General features: G+C 37.2%; 1 protein-coding gene across 12 annotated transcripts in view; it reads left to right on the forward strand.

Annotated features, from left to right (window-relative positions):
* The window catches only part of rims1b (regulating synaptic membrane exocytosis 1b), a 141668-nt gene that overhangs the window by 6068 nt on the left and 114952 nt on the right, over positions 1-20648 (forward strand). The gene's annotated exons all lie outside the window — the stretch shown is intronic.

The following is a 20648-nucleotide window of genomic DNA, read 5'->3' on the forward strand; positions in this document are numbered from 1 at the left end:
GTGAATTCTGTTAAAACTCGCTACAACTCCTTACTTTGTGAAAATTATTATCGTATACTGTGAGCAATTTTACCACAGAAAATTAATATTCTATTTTTTTTTTTTAATATTTGACAAAAGGATTCAAAAATGCTGCAACCGCGTACTTTATAAAAGTTCGAGACACGAGACTCATATTTATTGGTGCTAAAATTAGGGTGCGCTTTATACACGGGTACAAGAATTTTCCCTAGATTTTACAGGTAAAGTTGGGGTACGCGTTATACACGGGTGCACCTTATATTCGGGAAATTACGTTAGGTTCATATTTGTGAGAAATGTAGCACTGACCCTCGTTCACCCAATCTGTTGTGTCATATTAATATCACATCCCCAGCAAAAAGTCTACACGCAGGTTATGCTGCTATATTGTCCCTACCAATGTTGAGACCAAACCTACGCCCTTGGTGCTTTCTTTATAAAAAGAAACGAGACAACTTTATTGTCTAACAAATACTCAAGTGCTAATATGCTTCTTGAAAACACAATGCAAATGGACACTTAAGACACTGATTAGCATAATCGCTAACTAGCTTAACGCTCCATACTAAGTAGTAACGTCTCATCAACAAAGAACACAAACAACATAATTGGCTTCATTTACCCAGCTCTGACAGAGGCACACTGGATCTAAAAACACAAAAGACAATCTAACTCTCGACACTTCGTAATATTATTGATTCAGCAACCCAACCTGAGTGTAGCAGGTACTCTCTCTCGCTCCCTTTAATCATCGGCGCGCGCATGTAGCCTCACATTATACACAAACAAGGACCCAAACGGGACTGCATATAGCTGCCATCAAAAATCTATTATTAAATTCTTTAGCAACTGATTCACTAAACGATTTTAATCGATGAGTTGTTGCAGCCTTAGTATACAGGTATATACTCTATTATCAGTCCCTCCATATTTAAAAATGTTGTAATAATATAATAATGAATATATATATATATATATATATATATATATATATATATATATATATATATATATATATATATATATATATATATATATATATATATATATATATATATTAGTATATATATATATTTTTTTTTCTGTGATTCATCCGAGAGTTGAATAACTCGAAGGACCATTTTTTACTCAATTGGTAATTCAGCTGTTTGTGAGTAAGCTTAGAAGCGGGGACTTTCTCTTTTTTTAAAACCAAGGACTCCTCTGAACAAGATGTTCATCAATGATTTATGGTGACAAACACAAAAAGAAGATGGGCAGATGGGAAGAAGAGACAAGATTGTTGTACAAAGTAGCTGCACACACTGATGATACAACTATTACCTGAAGTATAATATCAAAGTGAAATGTAAGGTAATGCTACAGGTCAATGGCCCATTTCAATGTTTAAGTGACAATGTTAAATATTTAGAAGTTTCTCATAGTGTAGTATGTTTTTCAGCCATCTTCGCTAGCGTGTGGGCTTAATATTTCGTCGAACAAATCGGATGCTCCTATGTCGTACGTCATTATCAAGGACAAGCTCACATACAGTGTATCACAAAAGTGAGCTCACCCCTCTCATTTCTGCAGATATTTAATTATATCTTTTCATGGGACAACACTGACAAAATGACACTTTGACACAATGAAATGTAGCCTGTGTGCAGCTTATATAATAGAGTGAATTTATTTTCCCCTCAAAATAACTCAAAATATGGCCATTAATATCTAAACCCATGGCAACACAATTGAGTACACCCCTTAGAAACTACGTACATCCCTAAATGTCCAAATTGGGTCTGCTTGACATTTTACCTCCAAAATGTCATGTGGCCCGTTACAGGAGTGCTGTCAGCATTGCTGCAGAGATGGAAGAGGTGGGGGGGTCAGCCTGTTATCGGTCAGACCATACGGCGTACTCTACATCAAATTGGTGTGCATTCCCCAGGAGGAAGCTTCGTCGAAAGACGGTACACAAGAAAGCCCGCAAACAGTTTGCTGAAGACATGTCAACAAAGCACATGGATTACTGGAACCATGTCCTATGGTCTGATGAGACGAAGAGTAATTTGTTTGGTTCTGATGGTCTCAAGCATGTGTGGCGGCGACCAGGTGAGGCGTACAAAGATAAGTGTGTCATGCCTACAGTCAAGCTTGGTGGTGTGAATGACCCCCCCCCCCCCCACCCCCACCTCTTCAATCTCTGCAGCAATGCTGACAGCACTCCTGTAACGAGTCACATGACATTTCTGACGGAAAATGACAAGCAGTACTCAATTTGGACATTTAGGGATGTACGTAGCTCCCATGCGGTGTACTCACTTTTGTTGCCAGGGGTTTAGATATTAATGGCTATATTTTGAGTGGAAATTAAATTAACTCTATTATATAAGCTGCACACAGACTACTTTTCATTGTGTCAAAGTGTCATTTTGTCAGTGTTGTCCCATGAAAAGATAAACCTAAATATCTGCAGAAATGAGAGGGGTGTACTCAGTTTTGTGATACACTGTAGATATGAAACTCCAATTGATTTCTTTGACGACATCCTATCCAGTTTTATTATTATCTACTGACTAATCCGAGCAAAATGACCGGAAGTACACTGTCCGCCATTTCTGAGGTGTGCCGCCAGAAGCACGCAGCCAGCAGCAGGCAACTAACATTACTGTTTACATTGTTACATTGTTTTCAAGGTTTTAAAAATGCTTTAATTTTGTGTAAAGTCCTTGAAAATGCTTGGGCATGTTAGGCACACAATATTTCTCAGAACCTTGTGTAAAAATCTAAATTATTATATGAAGGAAGATAAAATAAATTTGCTTAATCGCTGTTACACGCTCGTTCTGATGTTGCTTTCCATTGCTGTCCCGCGTCACGCCGAGTCAAGTGTATTTGATTCTATGTGTGTATAGTTTAGAGTTTAATCAAGCGAACAGTATACAATTATAGTAGTATTTAAATGCATGCATGTGTATTTGCTGTGGTTTAGTGCAATACTTTTATGGCACAATCATTTCCTCTTTTTGTCACATTTTTTTCCTGCGACCTCCACACCCCCTTTGCCAGTCGTCGTTTAATCTGGCCGGGAGTCACTTAGCTCAGTTTTGTTGCCGCAAGACTCAGCCTATTTGCCTGGCTCTCGATCAACTACCCTTGCCACACAAGAAAACAGCTACTTATCTTATTTTAAGGAGTAGGAATGATTGAAATAGCTTTGTAAAAATCTTTACTAGTTTCAGTGAGAACGGAATAGTTTTGTGTTGTTGTTGTGAACTACAGTTCCGCAAACATACGTTGAGATATCAATTAGCTTAGCAACTGGAGGTGTGAGAGCCATTTTTCGGGTGTCCCAAACTTCAAGAAAGCGCATTTTCAAGGTTTCCTCGGCTGTGACCTGTGTGTCCATCGAATAGCATTCTATCACTTCGCCAGCACGTCAGCTATAGGACGCGTTCAGAGTTTGCCATAAAATGCTCACTACTGCCGGAATATGCACCCTCCCTTGAAGCCTGGGTTTTCGGAATTGGCACCTTTCATGTTAATTTTCTTGTAGAGTATTTTGGAAGACATATGCATACTTTATGGAAAGGCACCATATTTTATTTCTGTCTGATAGTAAAATAAAAACAAAAACAAAATCAAACAAAAAAACAATAAGGTTAACATATATAAGGTACTGGAAAATTTTTCTTGAAAGTCCTTAAAAAGTTGAATTTGGCCATGAAAAAGGTGTACTAACCCTGTGACTGGTCACAAGTATGTACATAACACCATTACTGTATCATCATATGCAATATATTTCGTAGCTCCCTTCCATCCAGTCAGTGATGGCCAGTCAGATGGCAGCAGGACGTATAGATACAGGACTTTACCTGCATTACTTAAACATTTTTTCTATAAAGCTCTTTTTGAGCTAATATTTTTTGGGGGGTAGTTTTTGGGCATACTGGACACTTTTTCAAGTCATGGCACATTTTTACATTGGAAATTATCTTGCGACACACCACAAACCAAACATATGTTTCAAAATTATTTTCCTGTACAGTATATTTGATTATAAAATAATTTCTCAGTATACTTACTCAGTTTGAAACTTGAGCCTGTTTAGATGAACACAAATCCGATATCCTTTTTCTTCAACAGCTCTCAGTCTTTCTGTTTGTATTTATTTATTTTTTATAGCAGTAGGGGTTACAAAAGCTCAGAATTATCAGACAGGGGGACTTGAGCAATGTCTTTAACCATATCTAACCGTGAAGTATCTCACAGACAATGGCTTTGCAGGCAGGTATTAATGTCTCTGTCACAGTGTGGGACTTTTTGGATTTAGCAACAAGTTCAGCAACCAGGTAACTGGCTTTGAGTGCTTCCTCATTTTTTACCTTTGTAGTTTTTCCTCAAAAACGTTGTCTGTTTCTCTGTGTTTTCTGAAAGGCGAACAAAATAGTCCATTGATTTGTTTTGAAGCGATGGCTGTTTCGTTTGGAGACGAAGTTTAAGCTTGCTCAGCACCATGGCGCATTTGGAGAGCTGCTTGTGTCACGTTGAAGAACTGCACGGATTTCTAGCCATTGGCCACCTTGCTGTCCTCAACAATGTGTAGGAATAAAAGACAGGGGGAGGATTGACGGTCATCACATATGGATAAAATAGAAAGGGCACTTTCGAGTAAATTGACACATGGCGAGTCTAAACAAATGATGTGCAGTAGATATGCTGGTGTCCACATTGTCGCGGACAGTAATTTCGCTGATGGCTAGAAATTCAAGCAGTGCTTGAACACGACCCGAGCAATACCTCGCTCATCAGCACACGACCGAAAAGTTTACTGACAGTTGACACTTGGATGACGGTTTGAGCAGTCAGCGGGGACGCCTACACTGTCTGAGACCTGACGGTTCAGCCTTTTTTTCCTCTCCCATTTTCAAACCTTATTGCACATACAGTACGCACTTAGCAATGATTTTATTGAATCAGATTTGGCAGCCTTGTGAACAACAGCCTTTTCTTTCCCCCGATCAAATAATTTATCAATGTTGACTTCAATTGCGAAGTCACTTTAATACAGAAGTGAGAGGAATGTGAATTGACAAAATGCGTCGGACCAAATGCAATTTCACCATTTGTCCACTTTCATAGTGTTCCAGGCCTGTAGAGAAACCTGTGTAATGGAAGTACATCCTTCTAATCCAACTGAGCGTCTGTGATGAGTTCAAACATCAGCAGAATAGAGCTGCAATGTGCCACATAATAAAGTGGCCACCCTGTCAAATAAGAGCCGTGACCTCTCAAGTATTCCCATGTTTGTCAACATAATTTATGCAAGACTGTTGTAAAAATAATTACTTATGACTTCTTTTAGAAATGTGGTTTTATGCATTTAAAAGTATGAAATGTAAAAACTGTCCGAAAAAATGCAATTACCGTATTGGCCCGAATATAAGACGGCCCTGATTATAAGACGACTCCCCTTTTTCAAGACTCAAGTGTGAAAAAAAAAAACTTTTTGAACACCAAATTAATTTTTATACAGAAAATAACTACAGTACATCTCAAACAAATGATTATAACAATATATTTGAGAGAAAAAGCATATTATTTTGCCTCATTCAAATCTTAATATCAGAACATTTAAATAGTGCAATCACATTCGTAAATGACTGGCTTCTGGTTTTTGAAATGTAAATAAACCAATCTACTGTGATAAAACAACAAAATTGCAATAACTGCATTAACCATCAAAGTGAGGTCTAACTGTAACTGTAGTCTTGAAACAATTCTGAATAAGGAAAAACATTGCAATAAAATAATGCAAACTGGTTAAACATGAGAGTAGCTGAGATCTGTCATGACAGAACATTACTCCTCAAGTTCAGCATTCGCTTCAATGACATCTGGCGCCATTTAGCGTCGTGAATGGGTATAATGTCGAACCGACAGACGAGCAAACCGCAGACGGGCCTGGACGTGTACTGGCTTCAGCAGGGGGACACGTCTGGCAGTGCAGGATTTGAGTCCCTGGCGGCGCATTGTGTTACTGCTAGTAGCCTTTGTTACTGTGGTCCCAGCTCTCTGTAGGTCATTCACTAGGTCCCCCTGTGTGGTCCTGGGATTTTTGCTCACCATTCTTGTTATAATTTTGACGCCACGGGGTGAGATCTTGCATGGATCCCCAAATCGAGGGAGATTATCAGTGGTCTTGAATGTCTTCCATTTTCTAAAATTTGCTCTCACAGTTGATTTCTTTACACCAAGCGTTTTACCTATTGCAGATTCAGTCTTCCCAGCCTGGTGCAGGTCTACAATTCTGTCTCTGGTGTCCTTCGACAGCTCTTTGGTCTTGGCCATAGTGGAGTTTGGAGTGTGACTGACTAAGTTTTTGGACAGGTGTTTTATATATCGATAATGAGTTAAAACAGGTGCCATTAAAACAGGTAACGAGTGGAGCCTCATTAGACCTTGTTAGAAGAAGTTAGACCTTTTTGACAGCCAGAAATCTTGCTTGTTTGTAGGTGACCAAATACTTATTTTCCTCTCTAATTTGAAAAAAAAAAAATCTTTGAAAATCAAACAATGTCATTTTCTGTTTTTTTTCTCCACATTCTGTCTCTCATGGTTGAGGATTACCCATGTTGACAATTACAGGCCTCTCTAATCTTTTCAAGTAGGAGCACTTGCACAATTGGTGGTTGACTAAATACTTATTTGCCCCACTGTATGTACGGTATGTTTTATGTATATATCCGTATTGTGTCTTATCTTTCCATTCCAACAATAATTTACAGAAAAATATGGCATATTTTAGAGATGGTTTGAATTGCGATTAATTACGATTAATTACGATTAATTAATTTCTAATCTGTGATTAACTCGATTAAAAATTTTAATGGTTTGACAGCCCTAGTTTTGACACGTTTATATGAGATACTTTCACTGTTGAAACACTATTAAGCTTATGGGTAGCAGTTGGACACTTCATCAGGCTTATAACGTCTTGCAAATAATATTGCAGTAGCATAGGTATGGGGTATTTCAATAGGCATATAACGTTCTTGAAATAAGACTGTCACTAGTAGTGGCAAGCTATTTAGTAGGCTTTTTAATTACTTTAAATAATATTTTACTATGATTAGCATTTTCTATAGGCCTTAAGGATAGTGTTCTGCTTATTGCGCTGTAGACCTAACATACAGCACTGGTTAATGGTCCGTTTACTTTGTGTTTTCTTAACAGACAATTATATTTGATTGAAATAAATACCAAATGTTTTGAAATACTGTATATAATGATTTTATCCTTTAATCAGTTAATATGAACATCTCTGATGTGAAAGACTTTATACAATGTATAATATAATATTGTGTAGGACATGACAAGTAATGTCAGTTACTATGCTGGGTAACTAATTACTCTAACAATGAGGTAACTGAGTTACTAAGTAATTTGTAACAGTAGCAAATTACTCTTTTGAAGCAAGGTTAACAACACTGGCGCACGGGCCCCATTAATGGGATTATTCTTTTTCACAGTTTGTACTACAGTATATAGAATGTTGTACAGAAATCCATGGGAAACTAGTATGGTGCTACAAATAGATTGTGTGTGGTTGGATTTGTCCTAGTCCAATTACAAGATGTACTATATTATATAGTGGTTAGGTGAAATAAACATGGAAAAGGTTAACCAAAAAAAAAAAAAAAAAAGAGTGCAACAACAGGACCCAGTGAACTGAATATTTCAATATTTCAGGAGACGCTTCTAAGTGTGCACTATTTTTACAACCTGATCCATAATTCAGCATTAACATTTTTCTCCTAGAAACCTTCAAACACTTAGGTTAGGTCTGCTTGGAAAATTCCTTTTGTTAATCTTGGACGTGACATATATTAAGTGTAGCAGGATTCGTGTTTAAGTAAAGTTGCTTTGCTCTGCTTTTACTACCTGCCCAAAAAAATAAAAAAATAAATTCTGGTCCTCTGTTAAGAAAGTTTCCAGGTTAAAGATGGTGGATGCTGTTTAATAGACAGTGGGGTTTCTAACAGAAACGTGCATCAGCTAAGTGTGGGATGAAATGGTTTGAAATAAAATGATGTGAACATTTTAGTGAACCAGAAGAAAAATATTGATAATGCTCTCTTGACAGTTCTGTGTCCTGAGAGGAATTTTTCAATAACTAATTTAGTAAGAGAGAATATTTTGGGATGATACAGGAAAAAAAAAGTCAATTTGCAGAGGTGGGTAGTTACATGTACTTCGTTACATTTACATGAGTAAATTTTGAGAAAAATGGACTTCAAGAGTAGTTTTACTAAGCCATATTTTTTACTTTTACTTGAGTAGATTTGTAAAGAAAAAAACGTTACTCTTACTCCACTACTTTGGGCTACACAAGAGTTGTTACATTTTTCCTCTTTATTCTAGATATTAGATTTTTTTTTTTTTTTTTTTTTTTTTTTTGCTAGCGATGCTATTGCCAAGAGTAATGCTACTAATGTCACCAATTAGATGTCACCAGTTAGTTGCAACAATAATCACATGACTCCATTACACCAATCAGACACAAGCTTGCCATTCTATGATCACTCAAGCCTGTTCAATCATGCTTCTTTAAAGCACCATAACAAATGAAGTATTTGACACAGAGCGCTGCCCTCAACATGAATTGAAATTGCGGATTTAAATTTTTATTTGGCACTGATTGACCGCAGAAAACCGGAGATATGATCCTTTAAATTTTATAGTAATAATGAAGGAACAACAGTATTCACTACTCAAATTAGGAACTATTTTCTCCACTAAAGAGCAGGGCACTCATGCTCTTTGGACGAATAATGCTTCATTACTGTATCTTCCCCTCTCTTTAAAGATTTAAAATATATATATATATACAGTATATGGCTAAATTTGGTTATGTAATGGGTTATTGTACAGTATCATTATAACAACAGTTCATATAGCAAGCAAGCCTAAAATTGACTGAAAAAGAAACTGCTGTAAATTTCCTGTAGAGCACATCGGACTATATACTGCACCGCCAAAATGTAATATTTTTTTAAAAATTAAAACAATAAATAAATAAATAAATAAAGATTACAATATAAGATGTAGTTGAACACATTGTAATCTGGGATATTTATATAAAAGTATACTACACAGAAATATCTGATTGTTCAGAAATCTCTTTATTAACCAAATTAACATCATCAACACGATGAGTTGCGTCGTCTTCATTAATTTGCTGCGTCCTCGTCATTCATAGGCAGCCGCCCATCAGGGCTACCACAAAGTGTCACAACTTAGTCTGACTGGTGTGTTTACTTCGAGTCTGAAACCAGAAAAAGGGATACTCCACTCTTTAAAAACTGTTATGGTCCACGAATGCAAGGTTGGACTCTAAAGCAGAATTTTTGACCAAGGCAGTGCATTTGAAACATTTTCTTAAAATACAGGAAACATGATCTTGACGAAGGAGATAACAAAAATGGTCTGCGATAGAAGGTTGATGGGCTATAATCTACTTCATTACAGGTATTAACAGTTAGGTTTGCGATATGGAATGATTCAAATGTGTTTGGCTGTTTTACCCCAATTATAAAATTTAATGTGGTGTGTCAGTAGTGCTTGGAACGAATTAGGGCATTTACATGTAAAACGCGTCTCTGCTTACGAAATTTTTGGGTTAAGGGGCTACTTCCAGAACCAATTAATGTCGTAAGTAGAGGTACCTCTGTACCTCTATCCATTTAAACTTCATAAAAAATAAATTTTGTTATTTGGCTCAACAATCTGTGATTTGTGTACGTTTTACAATTTGATGCAAACATTTTAGTCATGGTTGTTACGAAACCATTACTGTGTTCTCTGGTGTTTTCAACCTTTTTTTAGCCTATGCACACTTTTTTCATGGAAAAAACCCCCCCAAGGCACGTGACCAACAAAATATGTAAAAATGAATTTCTGTAAAGTATATTAACAATGTAAAGTAGTGTATTAAATAAGAATCAAACAAACACAATGAAAAACACATTTTATAATCATATTTTTAATTAGTGAGTATGACACCTGGGCTTCTGTATTGGAGGTATCACTGCATTCCCATTGAAAGTTAATCACGCTATGTTCAGTTATTCTTTGCCTTCGAGCGGAAATCCCAATGAAAGATAACTTTTGCTTATTGCCTTACACCAGAGACTCTTGATAGAAAATGGTCTTTGCTAGGGGTGCACGATATCCATTTTTTAAAACAGATACCGATATTGATAACTTCCTGCTCCTCAAGGCCGATACCGATACGATATCCGATAATACATATATGATTTTTAAATGGATATCCACCTGAGTTTTTGAACACCTGTAGGCCAAAAATACTAGTGGTGGATTCAGCATAGATTTGCCTTTGACTTAACCAGAATTTTCATGACGACATGAAGATTATTATAATGAACAAAACAAAGACAAGAACAGTTTTGACTATAAATAAAGTGCCCATATTTATTTTTTCAAATAAATGTAATTTGTGTCAATCATAATCAATTAGTCAATATCATCGACGATGTGTTCCCCTGAACAATGAGCACTGAACTAAAATAAAATAGACCCAACAGGTATTGTGCTTTGTCAGCAGATAAAACATTTGGTGCAACAGAAGAGGAGACTTTTGTGGTCTTGGACCATGAAACAACTCAAACACACACATCCCAATCCACCGACACCGTGCCAAAAATATTACATAATATCAGGCCTATTGATAATTAAAGGTGTGCATCGGCACTGCCCTCTAGTGACGGGATCTGTCGTTCACTTGAGTAAACGAATCCATTCCGGTTCGTTCAGTAAAACGATTCGTTCAAACGAATCGTTCAACGAATCGTTCGCCCCCCTCATCTCCCTCCCCACCCAAATGAATCGTTCGGTTAGTGAACGGGAAGTGACGTTGCCGAACGAATCACCAAAGACCGCTTCGCAGTATAACTGAACGGGAAGTGACATTGCTTGGTCCCTCCCTCTCTTGCACATTGACCACTCGTCGTAGTTTCAGAAATGAGTGACAGGCGATATCATTCTGCTCTCAGAGACAGCCTCGTCTCCCTCCCGCTGCTGCAAAAGCGAGGGAGAACTTCCGCGTCGTCTGTCCTAGTTCTATGGGCTCAAAGTCATGGCTCGTGCTTGCATTTCGAATTAGGACACGGTTAAACATTTTCCTTTTGAGGGGGAAGTCGGGGTTTGGGGTCGGGGGCGCACGGACTTTCTTTAGCATGATCGTGCTCACATATACAATGCTGCTGCTAACAGCCAACGCGGCATGCCTGCTGTCACGAAAATAAAAATAAATCGAAAGTTTAATTTCTAATTATGGAACGGCCAACACATCATATTAACCTCTCGCTCTGTTGTATTTTTGTTTTTTATTATTAAGATGATCGTTTTGAATTTTTGCACTGGTATTAATAAATAAAATAATCCGGTCAGCTCCCCTGTCGTCCCCGCATCTCAGATCGTCAAATGCTGACGAGAAATAATTGTTTGCTTTATGATTTCGCCTTTCTACTCTCATTAGTCTGTTAAGAAAAATGTAGACATATTGCGACATCTCCCGTGTCCGCGCGCTTTGTTTTTGGGGTGCTTGAGTAGCACATGATGGACGGATTGACATAATTTGTCAAACCAACCGACACCCTCTGACACGGAAGAAAAAAAAAAAAAAAACACTCGGAAAAAATTGACATGTATATACAGTTTCATTGCAAATCAGTTTTATGGTGATCATAATATTATTTTTTTTCTGTGCACATATGAGGTACATATCGCTGCCATGAAGCCTCCATATAGTGACAGTTCTCTGCCCGCTTCACTGCCGTCACGCGACCGCAGCTCAGGTTTTGCTTGCCTCGTAGCTACGCGTGTTTTAAATTACTGTAAATTTGATAGTATATCGTCATAGGCACAGTCCCGAGTCTGTTGAGAAAAGTAGAACACTAAACCATGCTCGCTAGATTTGTGTGGTGTTTTTGTCTTTTTGAGCAGCATTTGATAGGCTCCACGTTAACAAATATGTGACAAAGTCGTTTCCTTTCATTTTATGACTCGTTCACCGCATAGTCATTACTGGAAAGTCAAGTTAGCAGCAAGCTAGGTCAGGAACCGGAGGACCGAATCACTGAAAGGGAAGTGACAAAACTCAGTCTTTCCCCCCTGCCTGCACGCTGGCTGCTTATTGGCCACACGTGGAAATGAGTGACATACGCCATGATTCTGTTTCCGCTCCCTCCCCTGCCCGCGATGAGGCTGGCGTCTGATTGGTCGTGTGCGATGTCAGAAGACGCTGCCGCTTGCTCAACGCCCTCCCACGCAGCGAACAAGCGCCACCAACTCCATAGAACGAATCAGTGCAGAATGCAGATGGTGATTAGTTCGGTCTCGTTCACCCAAACAATTCGTTCAAAAAGAACGAATCGTTCGCGACCGATACAACACTAGTGCAGATGGTGATTAGTTCGGTCTCGTTCACCCAAACAATTCGTTCAAAAAGAACGAATCGTTCGCGACCGATACAACACTACTGCCCTCACAATTCGATTCGATTACGATTCGGAGGGCCACGATTCGATTCCATTCCATTCCATTCCATTCAGTGGGTCACGATTCGATTCAGGTCGATTCGGCAATGCATCGCGATGCATTAAAGCCTGGGATGCATTAAAATTCTAAGGCAAAGCATATTTTTCGTGAATCATGAGGCAACACAAGCAGTCAGACATTAAACAACTTTTTATTGGCTCTTGTGTCACTCCTGGTTGAAGTCAAATGAAAATACTTTCATATATATATATATATATATATATATATATATATATATACTGGACTGTCTCAGAAAATTAGAATACACAATATTCTAATTTTCTGAGACAGTCCTGTACATTAATCCACCATTTAAAGCAGGGGTGTCCAAACTTTTTGCAAAGGGGACCAGATTTGGCGTGGTAAAAATGTGGGGGGCCGACCTTGGCTGACGTCCTTTACATAGAACAATATACAGGACTGTCTCAGAAAATTAGAATATTGTGTATTCTAATTTTCTGAGACAGTCCAGTATATATATATATTAAAAAAAAAAAACATCACAGCATTTAATTAGTGCTTTGAATGAGACCAGGGCTTTCTCTTTTCTTTACACACAGTAGCAGCCTTTCACACAGTGCAACATCTGAACTCCTGTGCAAAATCAGTAATAACAGTCACTGTATTTTAGTCACAACGACCCATCAATAAAAATATTCAAGTAAATATTAAAGAAAACAACAAAGAAAATATTGTAGTGCAGCAGCATCTTTATCGCAATATCAATCCAGGGATCAGTTCAGTTGCAAACAAAACAACTAAATTGCAATGTAGAACAAAAGTAAAATGTAGGCCTAGCCCACTATATATGTGCAATAGAGGTTAGATCGGGCTTAAAAAATCCAGCCCGACCTGACACGGCCCGCTGGTATTGAAGCCCAACCTGACACGGCCCGCTGGTATTGAAGCCCGACCCGGCCCGAGCCCGATCAATTAACTAGATTTGCAGGCCCAGCCCGAAACACCAGATTTTTTTTTTTTAAATTTATTGGAGTGATGTGAAAAAAAAAACAAAAAAAAAACGCAGCAGCAGCAATTTATTTTCATCTCTTCGAGTTGGCAGAAAAAAACGCAATTTTTCTTAATGTTTAAATAGTCTACATATTTTTATGATCATCATAAAAGCATTTACACAAAAAAATAACGCTGGGAAAGTTTAATATAAAAAAAAAAACAAAAAAAAAAAACGGTTTTGCAGACACACAGAGGAGAAGATTCAAAAGGATCACATTTCTGATGCCTTTGTGTGCATAAATAAAAGTGTCCTTCATAACGAATTCTCAGTTGGCAGAAAAAAACGCAAGTTTTCTAAATGTTTAAATAGTCTTCATATTTTTATGATCATTATAAAAGCATTTACACAACGAAATACCGCTGGGAAAGTTTAATATTAAAAAAAAAAAAAAAAACATGCGGTTTTGCAGACACACAGTGGAGAAGATTCAAAAGGATCACATTTGTGTTGCCTTTGTGTGCATGAATAAAAGTATCTTTCATAACGAATCGCAAGCGCATCAGCGGGAGGAGAAGAAGAAAAAGCGGGCGGCGCCACGGCATTCATGTGCGTGCACAAGCAAATGCACAAGACAGAGAGCCTGCTCTCGGTTTTACCCCATTTAAAAAAATTTTTTTTTTGTAATTTATTAGTCTGCGCGGCGGCCCGACCCGACCTGACCCGAACGTGAATGCTTAACATTTTGCACCCGGGTCGGGTTCGTGCACAAGATCTAACCTCTAAGAGATAGGACATAACATAACAATGGCTGAAGCGGAGAAAGAGGGAGCGAGAAGGATTATTGATGCACCTAAGACATTCAAAGCAGACATCTGGAGACATTTTGGTTTCTACGAGGTTGGTGGGAAACTTGACCAGAGTTATGCGTGTGTAAAAAATGAAACATGAGAATCATAATAAAAATGGGGAAACCAAATCTGTTGCATCACCGGAATTGCGCAGGAAAGATTTTTGAACGTACTTATATATTTTAAAATGCGCTGAATCGATTCGGCTTGTTGCCCGCATTGAATCGAATCGTCCATGCCCCGCATTGGGATGCATCGCCGCATCGATTATTGTTGACACCACTATTAATAATGTTATTGGATTTATTGGGATGACGTCATAATTCCTATTATTGGGCCTATAATTATCGGACTGATAATTATCATGCACCTCTAGTCTTTGCTAACCTTTTGACTGCAATTCAGTGAATTTTGTCCAGTTCCTAGTTAACATCTTTCTTTTTTAAAAACCTTTTATTTAGCAAGCTGCTACCGCCAGCCCCGTGCGATGTGTTCCCAAAGAGCCTGCCCAGTGGTTGGTTCTGCTATGCTCAGTAACAGAGAAAACTGACGTCGGAGCAGTCCCGCAAAGTGCTTAAACAAAAACAAACAAATAAAAAAAGACTACATTGTATTGTGCAGTATTATTATTAATTTTAATCATTATTTCTTTTTTTTTTTTTTTTTTTTTTTTTTTTTTTAACGTTATTATTGTTCTATTATATTAGGAATATCAAAGCCTGATGAGTAACCTCTGAGAATTTGAATTTGTGTCTTTGGTTATACTGCTATTACATTGTTATAAAACTGGATTTTCTATCCAGACGCAGGAGGCACACTTTAAAAATATTAAAGTGATAAGGCATCTTTGAGTGAACTTTGAGTATAATTTAAGTATCTCGAAGCTGGGCCGAGGGTCCTCTTTTTCTGAAATCAAAATATGGTCACCCTAGACAGCACAGACACCAGATTTTGCGCCTTTGCGGAATCATTCTCCAGACACTACGCCACGGCAAAATAGTGTGCTGTGGCACAGTGCTTTAAAAACACTGTTCTACAGAACTATTTGTGGATTTACTGCTGGAGCGTCAGAATATGAACTTAGGAGGAAGAGACAAGTGAAGAGGGGGGTGGAGCTTGTATGGATGTGTGTTGTATGCTATGTAGTTGAGGTTGCTGAGATCGAGGGGGATTATACAGTGCTCGTGATTACTCCACAGCCACTCCCCAGCTGCCTGTGAGAGGTCAGAGGTTTTGTACGCTACATGTGATATATGTAAGTGCCCATGTGAATGTGCATGTAAGGACACAGTATGGCATTTAGTCATATAGTTATTTTTAATTTATAATGCACCAAAATTAGATGAGTCAGTTATTTTTACGATGGTTGGCAGGTTTGTAGCGATACTGTATTAGCAAGATCGATAACTACAGTAATTGATAGTCGTGGGATACTAACAACTGATTACGGAGCAGGTTTATATGAGTGATTGAATAGTCTTAGTTTGGTTAATTGTAAATCAAGCCCCATGAAGACAGTGAGGATAGAACAGAATGTTTGAGGAACTCTACTGGCAAGCAGATAGACACAGACTGCCATCTGGGTTCTTTATTTTTGCCTGCATTCTAAGGTTAAGATTTCATATCCTATAGGAGGATATTTGTTGACACATTTTCGGCACAGTTGCAGTTGTTTGGGGGGCAAGAACACAGACATCACGGCAGGCAGTGAACAGTTAGCAGGGTAACAAAATTTAAAAACAAAAACAAATCTTATTCGAAGTCTGTATGAGGTCTGGGATGATGAAAAATCCCAGATGATGACTGAATCACCACTGTTTTATCAATTACTGTATTTTCTGCACTATAAGACACGTTTGAGTATAAGGTGCACCTTCAAAGAATGGCCTATTCTAAAACTATTTTCATATATTGGGCACACCATATTATAAGACACAGCAGTATTAGTATATAGTTTTTTTCTCGTCCTTTTTCAAAACCAAAAGCACAATAGAAACTACATATCCCAGGAGCCATTGTGAGGTCACAAAGGAAGGATGTCTCCCGAAAAATTTTAATATATTGCTGAGTGAGGCGCCTTCTAACGAGAGGGAAACGAGGTAGTGAGCGACTTTGTGAAATGTGCGGAATGAATCGGAAACTAAATTTAGCGCAAGCAATTGCATTACCGTCAACTGGAGGAAGAGGATCGGCAAGATTTGGTGTCGTTTTTCTCGGATGAGTAGGTGAGTGTGAAGAGTGACAGCGGTGCGCAAAGGGTGAAAGGAGAAGGACACCACCTGGAAGTGGGGGTTATGTGACATGGGCGAAACTGAGTGGCATGCCTGAAGAAATTGAACTGAACTGGTGTTTTGTATATATTTTTTTAAATATTTCTTTTCAATATTATATTTTTTTCACAATCAATTTCAATTTGTATAGTGGTGTGTGTCTTCGAGAAACTTGATTGCATTCATAATGCTTTGATAAGGTAATGAGTGCAATACCTAACCTCACAAAGAGATATTCTAGCCCAAACCCTCTTCGTGTTAGATTGTATATATATTTTTTCACTATTTTGCACTGTTGGTCCACTGTATATATCCTTTGTGGTATGTATGGTTATAAGACTAGTATAGTATAGTATAGTATAGTATAGTATAGTATAGTATAGTATAGTATAGTATAGTATAGTATAGTATAGTATAGTGTGTAGTATGTAGAAAGGACACAAACACTTATGAGCATACCTGCTGTTTATGTTGAATTATCAAATATAAAACTATTCAGTCTCATTTTTTCATTGGAATGTCCATCCTAACAACTTGAATAAGTATTATCAAGCTTCAAAATGGCTCGTTGAGCATGTTTGGTTTTGGGACGTCAATGTAACAAATTCTGACCCCCCAAAAAATATATATACATATATATTAGGGCTGTCAAAATTATCGCGTTAACGGGCGTTAATTAATTTTTTAAATTAATCACGTTAAAATATTTGACGCAATTAACGCACTAGGCCCGCTCAGACAGATTTAAATGTCAGTACAGTGAATTTTTTATTTTCAGTTTTACAAAAATACAAGAAACGTGCTCCTGTCAAAAAGAGATAACTTCAGTAAAGCCCATGCAACTTTGCCACACCGTCTGATTTCTTTTTGGAACTTATGTTCGCTATCTGTCAATTTGTGTACTCACACACATTGAGGACAGAATAGGGCTACTAGTTTATTTTTTGATTGAAAATTTTACAAATTTTATTAAAACGAAAACATAAAGAGGCGTTTTAATATAACATTTCTAAAACTTGTACTAATATTCATCTTTTAAGAACTACAAGTCTTTCTATCCATGGATCGCTTTAACAGAATGTTAATAATGTTAATGCCATCTTGTTGATTTATTGTTATAATAAACAAATACAGTCCTTATGTACCGTATGTTGAATGTATATATCCATCTTATCTTTCCATTCCAACAATAATTTACAGAAAAATATGGCATATTTTATAGATGGTTTGAATTGCGATTAATTGCGATTAATTACGATTAATTAATTTTTAAGCTGTAATTAACTCGATTAAAAATTGTAATCGTTTGACAGCCCATATATATATATATATATATATATATATATATATATATATATATATATATATATATATATATATATATATATATATATATATATATATATATATATATTTTTTTTTTTTTGTCTTTTTGGGTCCAAAATGTTCATTATAATTGGTCAGTGAAGAAAACAACAGTTTGGACATGAAGGTTACGGTGTCCTGAAAAAAGGCTCTCAAAAAGCCATACAATCAACTACACAGCAAGACTGAACCATTTGCCTTGCAAAATCCTCCTTCAAAAGTGCAAATCAATCGAACTATAGGTAAATACGCTGTTTCTTGCCACACTACTATGATGCCACATGAGAAATGGAAACAATGACATCACAAAATATACTCCTATAGGCGTAAGACAGAGCCAGGTATTTCAAAGTAAACATAATGTTTTCATTCTTTATTCTGTTCATTACTTACACATGGATTAGGGCTAGGGGAGTATGATTTGTTCTGTTGCTGTCTCTTCTTCCTCATTCTTTTTCCATCATTCTGTTTCTATCCGCTTTTCATCATCCCCTACCTTTCTCAAGTGTTATTTACAGAGAATCCGGACGCACATTTCCATTCCGGCTCTTTGTTGATACGCTTATTTGTCACTTGTTCCGCTCAATGTGAACAACCTTTTGTATATTCGATTTTCATAGGGTGCTTTATTTGAACTAGATTGCATGCTAAACAGTGGAGGTGCATTTTTTCCCCCGTAGTTTTCCCAATTTAACGATTAAAATCGGCAAACAAATATAGATATCAGACAAACAGTGTTGTTAATAATGGCGTTAGAATATAACGGCGTTACAAACGGGGTTATTTTTTTCACTAGTGAGTAATCTAATTAATTACTTTTCTCATCTTGGTAACGCCGTTACCGAGACGGAAAAGGCATGCGTTACTATGTTGGTTGAATGACGCGAGAAAAGTCTGAGAGAGATGGACTCACGGAGATGAGCGAGTGACGCCGTTGCAAACGCGATGCTAGGTGGCCCCAATAATACCTGACTATAGCCGATAGCCTACAAACTACGCCCACATGATGTTACAGTATATATCACATATTATAGAACTAGATGGAAAAAAACAGACACGGCGGCATTATCAACATGTATAAAGAACTAGATGCGTTAGTAAACAGCCGCCATCTTAAAGCAGTAGACCTCTCAGGCAGGCTCTTTTGTAGAGAACTTTCCTCGCGAACCTAAGTAACTTTTTATCTAAAATGCTCCTAAATGGGCAAAATCTTGACTTAAATCTATCTTTAAATGATGAAACAGTTATAAAACTTACACATGTCGAAAGTAGACAGAAGGGAACTAATGCAATAACGGGAGCAATTTTAACAACTTTAACGGTTGATTCACAACATGAAATGACTTCCACATATTGCAAAGGTTACTATCTAGTTATCGCAATATCTGCAATACCCCTGTGTCAAGTTAAGTTTCGGGTAAAGAATTGGGCTAGGGCCAATTGTCCCAAAAACCCTTTAAACTTCACATTGTGTGACCTGGATTTTTTTCTTTTTTTTTTTTTGAGAAAAAAAAAAGCATGAAAATTATCACCAGTTACTTTGCCAAGTAATTAATTACTCTTACATTCAGGTAACTGAGTTACTAACGCAATTACTTTTTGAGAGAAGTCATTTGTAACTGTAATTAATTACTTTTTTAGAGTAAGATTAACAACACTGCGAACAAATAACCAAAGTAGACATAAACAGTATTTGTAAATGGTAATTTTATATCAAGGTATGACTATTCAAAGCTACCTGTTCATGTGTGTAAAAGTTCCCCTACTTAATAAATCATTAATTCATTGTGGCTAATCACATTTTTACAATCCTTTGTTAATTTTCACTTAAACATTTTCAAGTCTTATTATCTGTTCAATAAATACTGAAAAAGAACATGTCAAACCTAATAAAGTGGGTTTAAAGATCATTTGAAATACAGTGATGACGTTTCCCTGGAGTGGCCTGCCTCACTAAATTACTTCAAGAGCACGATGGTGACTCAGCCAGGAGGTCACAAAGGAACATACGACAACATCTAAAGAACGGCGGGCCTTCCTTACTCCAGTTAGTTGAACCTTCCTGACAAGATGGACCAGTTTTCACAAACAAACTCACTTTATGTATTTTTGCACATAAAAATTCGATTGGCATTCATTTCATTATGACACATCCCCACAGGTCTTGTGGTCAAGTGGTGTGATCTGAGCAGGCAATGGAGACAAATTTCATATTGGAAAAGGCGTAATTTATGTCACTTATGGTATCTGAAAACTATGATCGATTGTCATCAAAATGCATGCCTATAATTCTACTTATACCGGCTTCAAACTCTGATATCTTAATGACTTAAGGAAAAATAGTCTTTACATAAGTAAGGACTAATGGACATCCATTAATAAAACAATAAACAATGATAAGCCTCTCCATGCATTCACTATAAGAGAGTTATTAAATGCCATTCTGTCAACTCCTTATCCAGCTGGAGGAGAACACACTTTTCTGCAATGCTACTAGGCCATCGAGGACAAGTACCAATCTGGATATTTTCCGAGATTGAAGTAGGAAGGAGTAGAGAGGTGCACATGAATTTTGGCAACAATTTT

Source organism: Corythoichthys intestinalis, chromosome 8, assembly GCF_030265065.1.
Source record: "Corythoichthys intestinalis isolate RoL2023-P3 chromosome 8, ASM3026506v1, whole genome shotgun sequence".
Taxonomy (NCBI): domain Eukaryota; kingdom Metazoa; phylum Chordata; class Actinopteri; order Syngnathiformes; family Syngnathidae; genus Corythoichthys; species Corythoichthys intestinalis.